This window comes from Anser cygnoides, chromosome 1 (genome assembly GCF_040182565.1).
Source record: "Anser cygnoides isolate HZ-2024a breed goose chromosome 1, Taihu_goose_T2T_genome, whole genome shotgun sequence".
Classification (NCBI taxonomy): Eukaryota; Metazoa; Chordata; class Aves; order Anseriformes; family Anatidae; genus Anser; species Anser cygnoides.
This window is the reverse complement of record NC_089873.1, coordinates 93273591-93285686: the sequence shown is the minus strand read 5'-3', so window position 1 is coordinate 93285686 and position 12096 is coordinate 93273591. Positions and strand designations below refer to the sequence as shown.

Genomic DNA, 12096 nt, shown 5'->3' with positions numbered 1-12096 from the left:
ACTAGCAGCTTCCAATCTGACACAAGATTATTCTTTGCAATATGAAATATCTGCTAGTCATGATGCATGCTGTTTCTCATCTCTGAAGATCTGAACACGTGTTTTAGGTATATACAGCCATACCGTGCTATCTATGGAGGGCGAGTTTCTGAAAAGTGTAACAGTTAGCAAGTCAATGGATAGCAAAATGATTTTTTTCAATAAGCATTGGTGTAGTAAAGAGGAGATGCATTCAGGCACTCAATATATACATACAAGGGCAGTACATTGCATTATAAGATCTTTCCCATTCATGTGCTGGGAACATTAACCAGAAAAGTAAGCTCCTAAAAGCTCAGATGCAGAAGGAAGATGTCACTGCAAGCTGCGCACCAGACAACCCAAACAGCTCTATGAGCATCAGTGTGATACACAAACAATACTGAAACAGGAAAAAATATTGTACAGTACACAAGAACATCCATTTTCTCAGCGCTTACTGTACATACGTCAATATTTTATGGAAACAAGAAATCCAGTCAGCAAAATATATAGAAGAGAACATGAATACATAGTTTAAAGTGTCCTCCATGCCTTAAGATGGTTCTGTGCTGTCCACTGCTGCTGTCAGACATTCCTCAGTATGACTTCAATTGCACCTCAGGAAAATTTTTGGCACAAGCTGGGTGGTGGAAGGGTGGATGATGGAAAACCAGGGTAATAATGATTGTTAGCAGAGCAGAGTATTGAGTAGCTGGCAGTGGAAATTCAAGATAGTAGACAGACAAGTACAGATAGCAGAGCGTTACTGTCTGTGTGTATATTTAACATGTGTGTGCCTGGAGGCAGGGGTGTGTATATATATGTACATGTGAGAGGAAGGGTCTCATTTTTAAGGCATGATACATATCAACATTAAAATATATGCTGTTTATAAAACATAATTCTTTACAAGCCTTCTAAGATGCATATAATTGTTTCTGTACTGGAGTGATTAAAATTAAATGAACAATGATTATATTTCAGCAATGTATTCTACCACAGAAATTAGAACTAAACATGTCCGTCAGGGAAAAAGGCAGGTGCTGTGTTATTTGCTGCATGCTTCAAGTGGAAATCACCTAAACAGTTTCCAAAAGGCAGACATTTTCTCAGTGGTTTGCTCAGCTAATAAGACCCATTTAAGTTGAAATGTATATCCTTGTTTCTACTATATGAAATTTTATTCTGCCTTCTTGGGAATATCACTTCAGTATGAAAGACTTTGAAATAATAGAATTTGCAATTATTGAGCTTTGAGATTATTGAGTGTTACTTGGAAGTCTTGAAAAAATTATTGTTAACTTCCCTCAATTAGAATAAAACACAGCACTCCTATTTCCAGTGACTTCAGCTACAGATGCAGAAGTGATAGAGAGGTACCATCATTTCTATCCTATAATGTTTTTACTATCCTTCTTTAAAAGTCTATGTTGATTTAAGGTTCTTTTACCTCACAAAATCTTTATGGTAGCTAGCTAGCATAGCTTTCAGATTTTATCTTGCCATATGTTTCAAGTTGTGTGCTTCAGTCTGCATCTGCTGAGTATCTGTTACAGTATGGCTACAACATCAACTCAAAAACAATTGGGACTACAGCCTTTATAATAATTACTCTCTGCAGCTGTTGAAATCAGAGTTCTTGAAAAAAAAATTAAAAATGAAGAGCTGTAGCTTCTCTCTCTCTCCCTTTATTTTAATCTAAAACAAAACCAAGCATGTTTTGATGGGACTTTTTGAACTGAAAAATTGAAGCAGATTTATTTTCAAGATTTAATATAAACATGCATGGTTTTAAACTATGGAATAAAGGCATACCTGGCTTTTTCCATGATATGTGATTTATAGTAAAATCCATGTGGAAACAAGTGTTGTGGTACAATACATTTAAGGTATTAGAAGTCTCATTTGGACATCTATATTGGCTAAGTTCTGCTTTTCAAAAAAAAAATTGCTGGCTGTCAGAAACTGAAGAACTTATTAATAACTAAAACCCTCACAATCCTAAGCTTCCCTCTCTTATGGTTTATGAAAGCATTAACAACTTCTTTTTCTCAACAGCTAGACAGTGAAAACAAAATCAACCCATCTTTCTTTCCAGCAAATATATTTGAGGACCTTAGATACGACATCGCTACAATGATTCGGAGGTTATAATGGAAAATACTGTAAGTATCAAGAAAGGGGCTGATTCTTTAGTTCATATGGACAGTCTGGTTAGACTAATTCATTTGCAATCTGAATACAATACCCATTTTTAGCTGATCCAGTATATATATATTTTTTAATATTGTGAATAAAATAGTAGGATCATAGGATCATATAAAAATTTGGTTGGAAGGGACCTCAGGAAGTCAAAAGCAGAATCTGAAGCGAGGGCAGACTAAGTTGCTGAGAGCTTTTCCAGTGAGGACTCGAAAAGCCTTCACAGACAGAGGTTGCACAGCCCTGCTGAGAAACCTGCTCCACTGTCTCGATATCCTCGTGAGGAAAAAGTTTTTCCTTTTACCTAGTTTGAACTGAACTTCTGTTCAGACTTCTGCCCACTGATTTCCATTAGTTTTGGTGGAGGCCAGCTATCTAGATACTTTCAGATATTTGGCCACAACAGTGTAAGAAAACACATTACTGTCATCACCATCTGAGCCCTTGACAGTCCAGAAAACAATAATCTACTACATATATGTGAGCAGCCACCTTTGCAATAATTTCAAACCTACAATGAGTATATGCATAACTATTTTCAATCTAGTACCTAAAGAAAGACATTGCATAAAAAAATGGGAAGGTAACAAACATGGGGACAAAGGATGTGTATGTGATGCTCAGAAAAACATGTTAATAATGAAATACTGTAACTAATTCACAGTAGTGTTGCAACAATTCTTCCAAATAAATCTCACTACTGTGATGTCAGAAACTTCAACTGTAGAGAGAATCTCTGTTCTTCTGCTCATCTGTGTGTTGAGAGTAGAGGAGCTGAACTCTATGGCATTAGCAACGGCTCTCAGGTTCTCTTTTGAATGTATTCCTCAGTGGTACTGAAAGCCACCTCTTTCCTTTGCACTTCAGAACTTGACACAAGATCCACATTTTTTAAATAGTTGTTATAAAAGCATGTATAATTGTGAATATTGTTTAAATAGAAAATAATCCTTTTGTCTTTTTTTTTTTGACCTACTCAATGATTTCCTATCATTTTACAAGGATGCTACTTTTGGTGGGGATTTATTACACTTTCAGATATGTCAGAAGCATCCAGAATGTTCAGACAGGTCCCTTCCTGGTAGTTTTATTTTATTAGTTTCAGAAATAATAACTAGAAAATAAATGTGAAGCAAATTACTGCCACACCATAAAACATTATACCATCATTTTATGAATACTAATGATAATTTAAAAAATGTTGAGAAAATGCCTACCCAGATTCTAACTTAAAAATTCTGTTACCTAATCAAATCTTGATTACCTACAAAGGAGCTACCAAACACGTCTGTATGTGGATGAAGTTACTCATTTTCTGCAGAGTTCAGAAGCTGATTTGGAGACACTGAAAGAAGACATACAGGAAACATCTTCTTTCAAGTATTAAAATACTACTCATTCAAAATTTCAGGGAATGAAAGATGTACTGGAATGAAGCTGATGTGCTGCTAGGATAAGATCTATAAGCTAGAATATTAAATGATGTGTTCTGATAACTCAGTTCACCTGAACTCACTTTAGAAGATCCTATAGCATTTTCTCTCTCCCAGTGATGACCAGCACTATACAATTATTTTTTCTTTCTAAATATCTATATCAATATAGATATAATAAATGAAGAAAATATACTAGGACTTAACAAAAAAAAATGTGTATCTATCAAGCTAGTCCTTTATTTTTCTTCTCCAACTTTAGGAATGCATGTGGAAGTATACTAGATGAGACCTGTACACTAGATCTGAGAAGCATCATTTATGAAAAATACTTGGTAAATACTTGGAAAAATAGAATAAATTGATTACACTAATGCAATACCTATATTTGAACTATCTTCACAATTCAATATAACGTTTCCCAGTCTTTTGGTTTTTCCACAGGAGCATCCTGGTGAAGGCACAAGAGCTACGAAAGAGTGCTGCTAAAATTTTCCATTTTAATGAATGTATGCACAATTTTTTAAAGCAAGATACCAATAAAATACTTAAGTAACAAGAGGCTTTTATTTGTTTTCAGGGACAGGGTAAAGATGATAATTATATGAAACAAGTCTTATGTTTTCAAGTTTACTCCTCCTTACTCTGTCTGTCTCTACACCAACTAAATGTAGATGAGAAGCACGTGAAGAATAATAAATTATGGATAACAACATTAATTCATAGACCGCATAACAGAGAACCCTCAGCGATCTGCACTTACTTTTCAATGCACCAGCAAACAAACTATAAATCTTCTGAATATTGTTACTGATGTCCCTATCTCTTCCAGTAATTACAAGCAATATCTCAAGAAAATAGTTGCCTTACTCCTACAGTTTTGCAGAACAGTTTGATAACCATGGATTTAACATTAGTGGAAAGTTCAAATAAAGTTTCAGCCTCAACAGAAAATAGAGATTTTAGTCTGTTACTAGGACATATGCTCACGTAAGTGCTTTGCTTTGTTTATAGTATTCACCTTTTTATTTTTATTTTTTTCCAAATTGATAGTGGATAATTGGGAAAAAAAAAAAAGTGAAGATAGAAATGGTTCTGAAATGAATACTTTTTTTTTTTTTCAACCTTATTTAACCTATTATCTTGTCATTACAAAACAGGAATTTTACTTGGTTTAAAACCAGCAAAATACAGCCATTATTTCTGGAGTACCAGAAGCATGCCAAGTAACCCATGCAACAAAAAATGTCCATGAGAACTTGCTTGTGGCACGCAGATAGTACTGCCAAAAGGACATCTCTTTAAAGTATGTGAACACCATTTGGACTACCAGAAATTGGAAGCACTGAGGATGGAAGTGGGAGCCAGCCACCAATTAGCAATATGGTAAAAGAAAAGCAATGCTGTTACGCAGTGTGTGTCTACAGCAGAAACGGCTGGTTCTAGTTAGGGCTTTGAGAGCAATATAACAATAGGAGCTCAGAACAGGTTAACTCACCACACATTTACAGAATTTCATGAATATTTCTTGCAGCATATGTTAGCTGTATCTAGGCTAAAAGGTAATGAAGACATATTCTTCCAAAAACTCTATTTCTTTGAATCAGCTATAAAGATGGTTCTTTCATTTTTGATACAAACAGAATGTACTTAAGTAGGTGCATAAATAATTCCTCAGGTCAGCAGTAATTTATGGAAAAATACTGTTCCCTTTTGATGATCCAGGCAAGTTTTGATATAGATAAATTAATGACAACTAAAACTCTCAAATTCATATTAAACTCTACAATAATCTGTTTATTAAGATCAGTTTGCATATTCTCCACAAGAGTGTTAGGACAAGGGTCACCTCTTGAACATGCCATTGGAGTACTTTTGAATAACCAAAATAAATTAGCCCTGGACTGCACTTATGCGAAGATTATCCTAATGGAAAAGCTTTATGTTAAATGATAGATTCTATTCAAATTTACTTTAATAAAATAAATGAGTTCTAAAGCTAATAACTGAAAAGGCCAAAAACAAGAACGAGAACTAAGAGTAACTAAGACTACTATGTAAGTGTACATCTCACTATTCTGTTTTTATATTCAGCCTCCTACCAGCTGTAACTGAATCATTCATTTTTCCAACTTGTTAAAGAGTGGTTTAGCTCTTTAGTTAATGTACTGTTGATCAGAAGGGGAAGGAATTTCCAAAATGAGTTCCAATCTGTGCTTTCCCTTATAAACACACATATACGTTCATGGGTACCCACTGCAGCTTTGTTCCATGTGTTCAAACAGTAGGAGTCGTCAGCAACAGCAGCTGCTCTGCATGAGGAAGATGGTATTCCTCTGAAAAAAACAGGAGCCAATTCCTACAGACCTTCATCCGTGAACAGCCTCAACCATCCAAATCACACCAAGAGTCACATTTCCACCTACACTTTCCCATTAATGTTCAACAAGGGTAATGGTAGTACTCATCTTCTTCTCAGGACTTAGGGCCTTGGGATGAAAAGGTCAGAAAAAGTTTGAGTAATTATAATGACTATTACGTTCAATATTCACACAACAAGTACCTAAATAGGAAAAGTCTTTCTGTCCTCTGCAGCTTCCAGATGCCCTTGTCTACATCCAGTTTGTTTGCAGGTTAATAGCCTGTCCTAGAGATCACATCTGTAAGATCTCTAAGATGCTTTTATCAAAATTAAAAAGAAAATATCCAAATGACCCAATTGTAGTTTATTTCATTATGCACAGCTGAAAGTCACTTTCAACCAACGCTATCTAAAACGTCAGGTGTTGTAGGAATTCAGTATTTTTTTTTTATAAATACCTTGAGAGTCTGCTGTCATAGGAAGACATACTCATCACAAAGACCTTGTGCTCTCCTTCTGTTATCTCTGGCTCAGCCTTTCACTGCTCTTCATTCTGGTCCTTGTGGATGACAGCTATTGAAATAGCAAAGACCATATTTCTTTTAATGCTAAGAAAGTAAATGAGCATGCTGTGTTACCCCCTAATAACTGTTTCCCAGATTACTCATGGCTTCTACAAAGGCCTCATGTATACGTGTTGGGAAGGGCATGAAGGACTCAATACCAGAGAGGCCTTGGATTTAAAATTGCTCAAATTCAGACTTGTTAAGATCCCTCAGAGGAGCTAAGTAGCACACTTGAAGAGTTTTTCTCGTGGACAGCTTATTCTAAAGCAACATCCAAAGGAAGAAGCAAGTTGGTAAAAATTATAGGGCAGTATTAGCATTCACGGGACACTGCAGCTGTTCCTCAGTCTTTTACAGACCTATTGGATGATTTGGGCAAGCACGCTGCCTCCACTGCCTCAGCTTCCCAATCTGCAAAGTGCAAACAATGACACCACCATCCTTTCTTAAAGTACTGTTGGGACTGTGTATGATGAGAACTTCACAGAAACTGTGCATTAGTATTATCATTCTTTTCTTTTTCTTTTTTTTTATATATATTTGAGAGGCACTCAGATTTTAGAGAGATAGATGCCATCTCTAAGAACCTCTCAAGATCTCAGAATTTGTTTCATACAATATAAGAACGGTATGGCGGTGCCATCCCCCATGTCATCAAGCAGCATTTGAAAATGCAACATTAATTCAGCATGAGCTCGATTAGAGACTCAAATCCTTCTGGTTGCCTTGTTAGCGGATTTTGCTTTTCAAGGGGTTCATCCTTCTCCAAAGTGATATGATTTGAAAAAGAGAGTCCACAGTGTATGCAAAGACTAGTTGCAGTGGTTAAAAAAAAAAAAAAGTGGAAACTCTTCTGCTTAATAGTAGCATTCAATTCAGCAATCTACTACCACTTATACCTTTCTAAAACCCCACCTCAATTCTAGGAAAGCTGAAATTTTGTACACTGCTGCCCTGTTTCAGTTTTCAGGTTTTTTTATACTTGAAGAGCAGGTAAGTGAATGTGTGCAAGGTCTACAAGGACTCTGATTAATGCATTCATTTTCTGATGTGCCTTTGTTTGTTTAAAAACATTTTACAACTGTCTTACAAAGAACATCAAGCAAAAGTATAGTTTGAGGACCAAATAGATCTTTACTCTGCATCTTATAATTGTAAACATCTTTATCCTTGTACAAATGCATCTTCATATCTTGGACTATGTATTGAATGTATAATTTTGTTGGTGAATAGCTGGCATGACCGCTATCTTGTGTATGTCATTATCTATCAATAAAACTATATGAAGCCATAATAAGTCTGTTTACTTGTAATAACTATATAGCACCTTTGGCTCAGAGTGAATTGAAAAAGCCCAACACAGAAAATAAAATCAGCCGAAGAGACACAAGTTATTCTGGGATGAACGAGACTATACTTGAATTTCCAAGGAACAGGAGAATACCATACTGCTGAACTCAGTATGGTGGCAACCAGAGTCAAAGGGTTCATGCTCATGGTGAGAGCCAGAGGAAGGTGCACAGAGAAGAGTGGGGAGAAAAACTGACTGGTAAGTTGAAGGTTGCCTGGCTGTGGACAAACAGGTAGAAACCTGCCTGTAAGCTAAGAAATGATTTAGAAGTGCAGGGGAAGCCAAGAGATAAGCACGCATGTGGACTGGGACTGGAAGAGAACAGCAACAGAGATAATGGGATGTGGGAAGAATGTCTTGTCAAGATGAGACACAGGAGACTTTATGACAAAGGAGGATAGGGTGAGCAGTAAGCCTGAAAATAAGTCTGAACTCCAGGTAGTACAATCAGGGGAATAAACTGCCCTCTGAAAAATATTTTGGACTAAAAAAGTTATTTTGAATGCAAGCCGGAAAAGCGGAGAAATTTTGTTAAGTCTACCCTTTGTAAAACAGGTAGACTCTGTGCATTGTTAGTAAGTGCAATTTTTCAGAACATTAGTGCTGGGCAGGTCTGAACCCTTTTGACTGCAGTCCCTAGCAAATAACCTTTTAGCACATACTGAAAGAATGTGAACAGGACCTTGAATCCACGATGTGCCACCTCTTGCAGAGCCTGATCCCGCGACAGCCAATAACAACTGTCTTTCAGCCGCTGAGTTGCAAAGCACTACTAAATAGAATTGGCAAAATATGTGTATTTTTTATCCATCCTTATCAGAAGCTCTCAGCACTCTGTATGAAAAAGGCCCCTGCAGTGCCGCTTCTACAATCACACTGATTATTTTAGCCACTGGGAGCACATGGGGCTGCTACCCCAGTTAGCCTATCTAATAAGGACACACCGGCCACCGGTATTATCTTCTGGGACGCAACTCAACGTGAGTCCCTAATCCGACAACTTGTGCTTACATCTTCTGCCAATATACTCATTGTCATAAATCTCCTTCCCAAAGACATCTTCACAGTTTCCTGAAGATAATGAAAAGGTAATTTTTATCGAAATATATCTCCAGCTTTAGTTTCTGCAAATCAAGAGTTTCTTCAAGTTTGATTCTATTGTTTTTCCTATACTTTTTGCTTTAATGTTAAAATGTAATGTGCAGAATAGTGTAAACTATTCAACTAAAACAGGACGATATTTTATTGGCCATCTTTTAATGTGGATGCATTTTTATTCAATCCTGAAATATTTGCTACAGTAGATTGGCAACATTTTAAAAAATGTATTTCTAGATGGATCCTACAATTTTCTTCTTTTTTAAGGATGAACTGTTCTGTATTTTTTTTATAGAACATCTTTTCTGTGATTTTTGACATATGCAAAAATGCAGACTTAGGGCCATTTAAGTTTAAAAATTTCTTTCTCCAGAGAATCACGTCAATCTCATGATGCCTCGTTGCCCCATTCGTAAAATAAGAATAATGTTTTATTTTCCCTTCAGCCATTCTTTTCTCATCCTGTGTATTTAATCTGTAAACTCCCTGTAGCCAGAGTTTTACCTTACTTTGGAATAGCAAAAGCTATTTAAAGGGAGTCCAGTCACTTTGGACACTTCTGTTGCTGTTTTGATGCAACATATTGTATAATAATCATCACTCCTACATGGTTTACTCCCACAACCCACTTCCTGTCCCTCCTCTCCTTCAAATCTGTTGGCACATTTCTATTGATTTGATAATAAAAATATATTTTCAACATTTATAATCACTGCATCCTTCTTCCTGAGGGCTAAATTTACTTTCTGAGGAACCAGCACTGTGTATATGAGAGATATTCCAGTACTTCCCCCCCTAAGTTGTCCTGTAATCCAAACAGTCTTGTCTTAAAAGCCTTTCAATCTTCAAGCATTAAAATAAAATAAAATAAAATAAAATAAAATAAAATAAAATAAAATAAAATAAAATAAAATAAAATAAAATAAAATAAAATAAAATAAAATAAAAATTACAAAGTTAGCCTTGGCACAGATATCCAGTTAAAGAACAGAAGATCAAAGGAATTTTGCCACGAAACTGACTGTTCAACAACATGGCTCTAAGGCACATGTGATGGACACATGGTGTGTCAGTCCCCTGAGGCAGGCTCATCCCTACCCTGGGTAACTAGCAGGCTGGGAAGAGGCAACTGCTTTTGTTTTCTCAGGAAAACTGAGAAAAGCCTCTCTCTTTCTAATCTGCAAGTGCTGATGCTGCACAAGCAGGGGCAGACACACTGCAATAAAGGTTGCAGGGAAGAAATTGCAATGCTGGAACGTAGTCAGTGGATTCATTTAAATGGTTTCGCATACGGCTAGATAAAAAAGCATCATTGATTTCCTGCTGACCCTCTCCTACAAGTTAATGAATGAAAGCTACTCATGTTAAAAGGCATGCAGCATGAGACGGTGTGCTACTAATAACAAGACTGGAGGGAAAAACTGATAAGGAGGGTTTGATGTAATACCTGTCACACAGGGAAACTGTCCAGGTTTGGGATGTACAGAATCCAGTTTGCTAGAATCGCAAACCGGTGGGAATCCAGTACTACATCTATTTTAACTCTTCCTTTTCAGTTCTTATTTTGGTGAATCTCCCAGAGGAGTTCTTTGAAGGAGCTGAACTCTGAAGCGTGGTGCAGCCAATACACCTGTGCTATTCAACATTAACTCATCAGTCTTCAACCGTTGATCCAAGTTCTTTGGTTTGCTCTAGAGAAGAAGGGAAGAAAATCACTTCCAAAGAAGGGGTAAGAAATTTTCTTTGGTTCCAGTAAGCCCTGAGTAGGCATGAAAGGCTCCAGGCTGTCTGCTGTTCTGTGCCTCTTCCACACAGAGACCTCCAAGCTGCTTGGAATTTCACTTTTTTTTTCTTTCTTTTTTTCTTTCTTTTTTTTTTTTTTCCTTTGGCTGCAAGCAGACCTAAAAACACTTGGTCTCTGCTTAGATGAATCGAATGAAGGCTCAGACCAGCCAAGGATTTGTCCCAAATCACCTACTTTGCAATCACTATAAAATTATATCCTGTCAAGAATTCCTCTCATATCAATTGTACTATTTATAAAGCAAGATGCTGAAATACTTTGAGAAAAAGTAGCAATAAGTAGACCTTAAAAACATCATTATCATTTATTTTTCTAAGTTAACCTTTACTCTTTTGTTCCCTTATTCTTCCTTTCCATTTCAGATTTCTAGACTTGGATCTTGCTTCTGTTATCATTATGTCCTTGTGTATTTTCTTCTTTATCATAGCTAAGAATTATGGAGAGATGAGATAGGACTAGAGGGTTGTTTCCCTGCTTTCCCCTACAGACATGGCAATGGTCTGCTGGTCAGAATGAGCTATAAACCAGACTCCCTTTCTCTTCTTTCACTTGTTGACTTCTAAACTTTCTATTAAACATACCCCATATCTTTCCATTCTTCTCCATTTTTTTCTTGGTTGTTTTCATAATGCAAAGGAGAACATCCACAACACGCTGTGATGCATGACTGCTCTGAATGAGTTCCCTCCCCTTTGTTAGGTTTGAAAATTAAGCACGAGCACACTAACTGCTACAGGCAGCTGCATTTCACTGACTTGACTACCAGCATTACTATGCAATCTTTACATTTGTAAATAAATGAAACATTCACAAATTAGATCTAACACAATGTATAAAAAGTGTCTTTAGTTTCATGGTAGATGAAGGAGACTCAGGAACTCTGAATTTTGCCCTTAACTTGCCATTTCTTTTTTAAGTAGATCTGGGTAAATTGCTCATCTCTCTAGGCTTCAGAATCTTCTCTATTGTCCTATGCTGCCAAGCATATCTGAATTCCTCAAATGAAAGGCAGGACCAAAGTGAAAGGTATTTGAGTATCTACCTTACAAAGGTGTCATGATTTGAGGCTTAATCAGTGTAAGACCCTGAGATGAAAAATTGCTCTGCATCAGTATTCTGATTAGATTTGATCAAGCAGATTTTTAAAATTACATGGCTCATACAGAAATCAGTGATTCAAGTAAGAATTTGAAATTTTGCACCAAAACCAGGCATAGTTTCTGTTAAAAGTACGACAAAATTAATTTTGAATATAGTAA

General features: G+C 36.4%; 1 long non-coding RNA gene across 3 annotated transcripts in view; it reads right to left on the bottom strand.

The window, feature by feature from the left end:
• LOC106038858 (uncharacterized) overlaps positions 1-12096 on the bottom strand; it is a 93075-nt gene that overhangs the window by 74892 nt on the left and 6087 nt on the right. For all 3 annotated transcript variants that reach the window (XR_010833727.1, XR_010833728.1, XR_010833729.1), the window contains exon 2: positions 6477-6591. This is a non-coding gene — a long non-coding RNA (uncharacterized lncRNA). The remainder of the gene's footprint in view (positions 1-6476; positions 6592-12096) is intronic.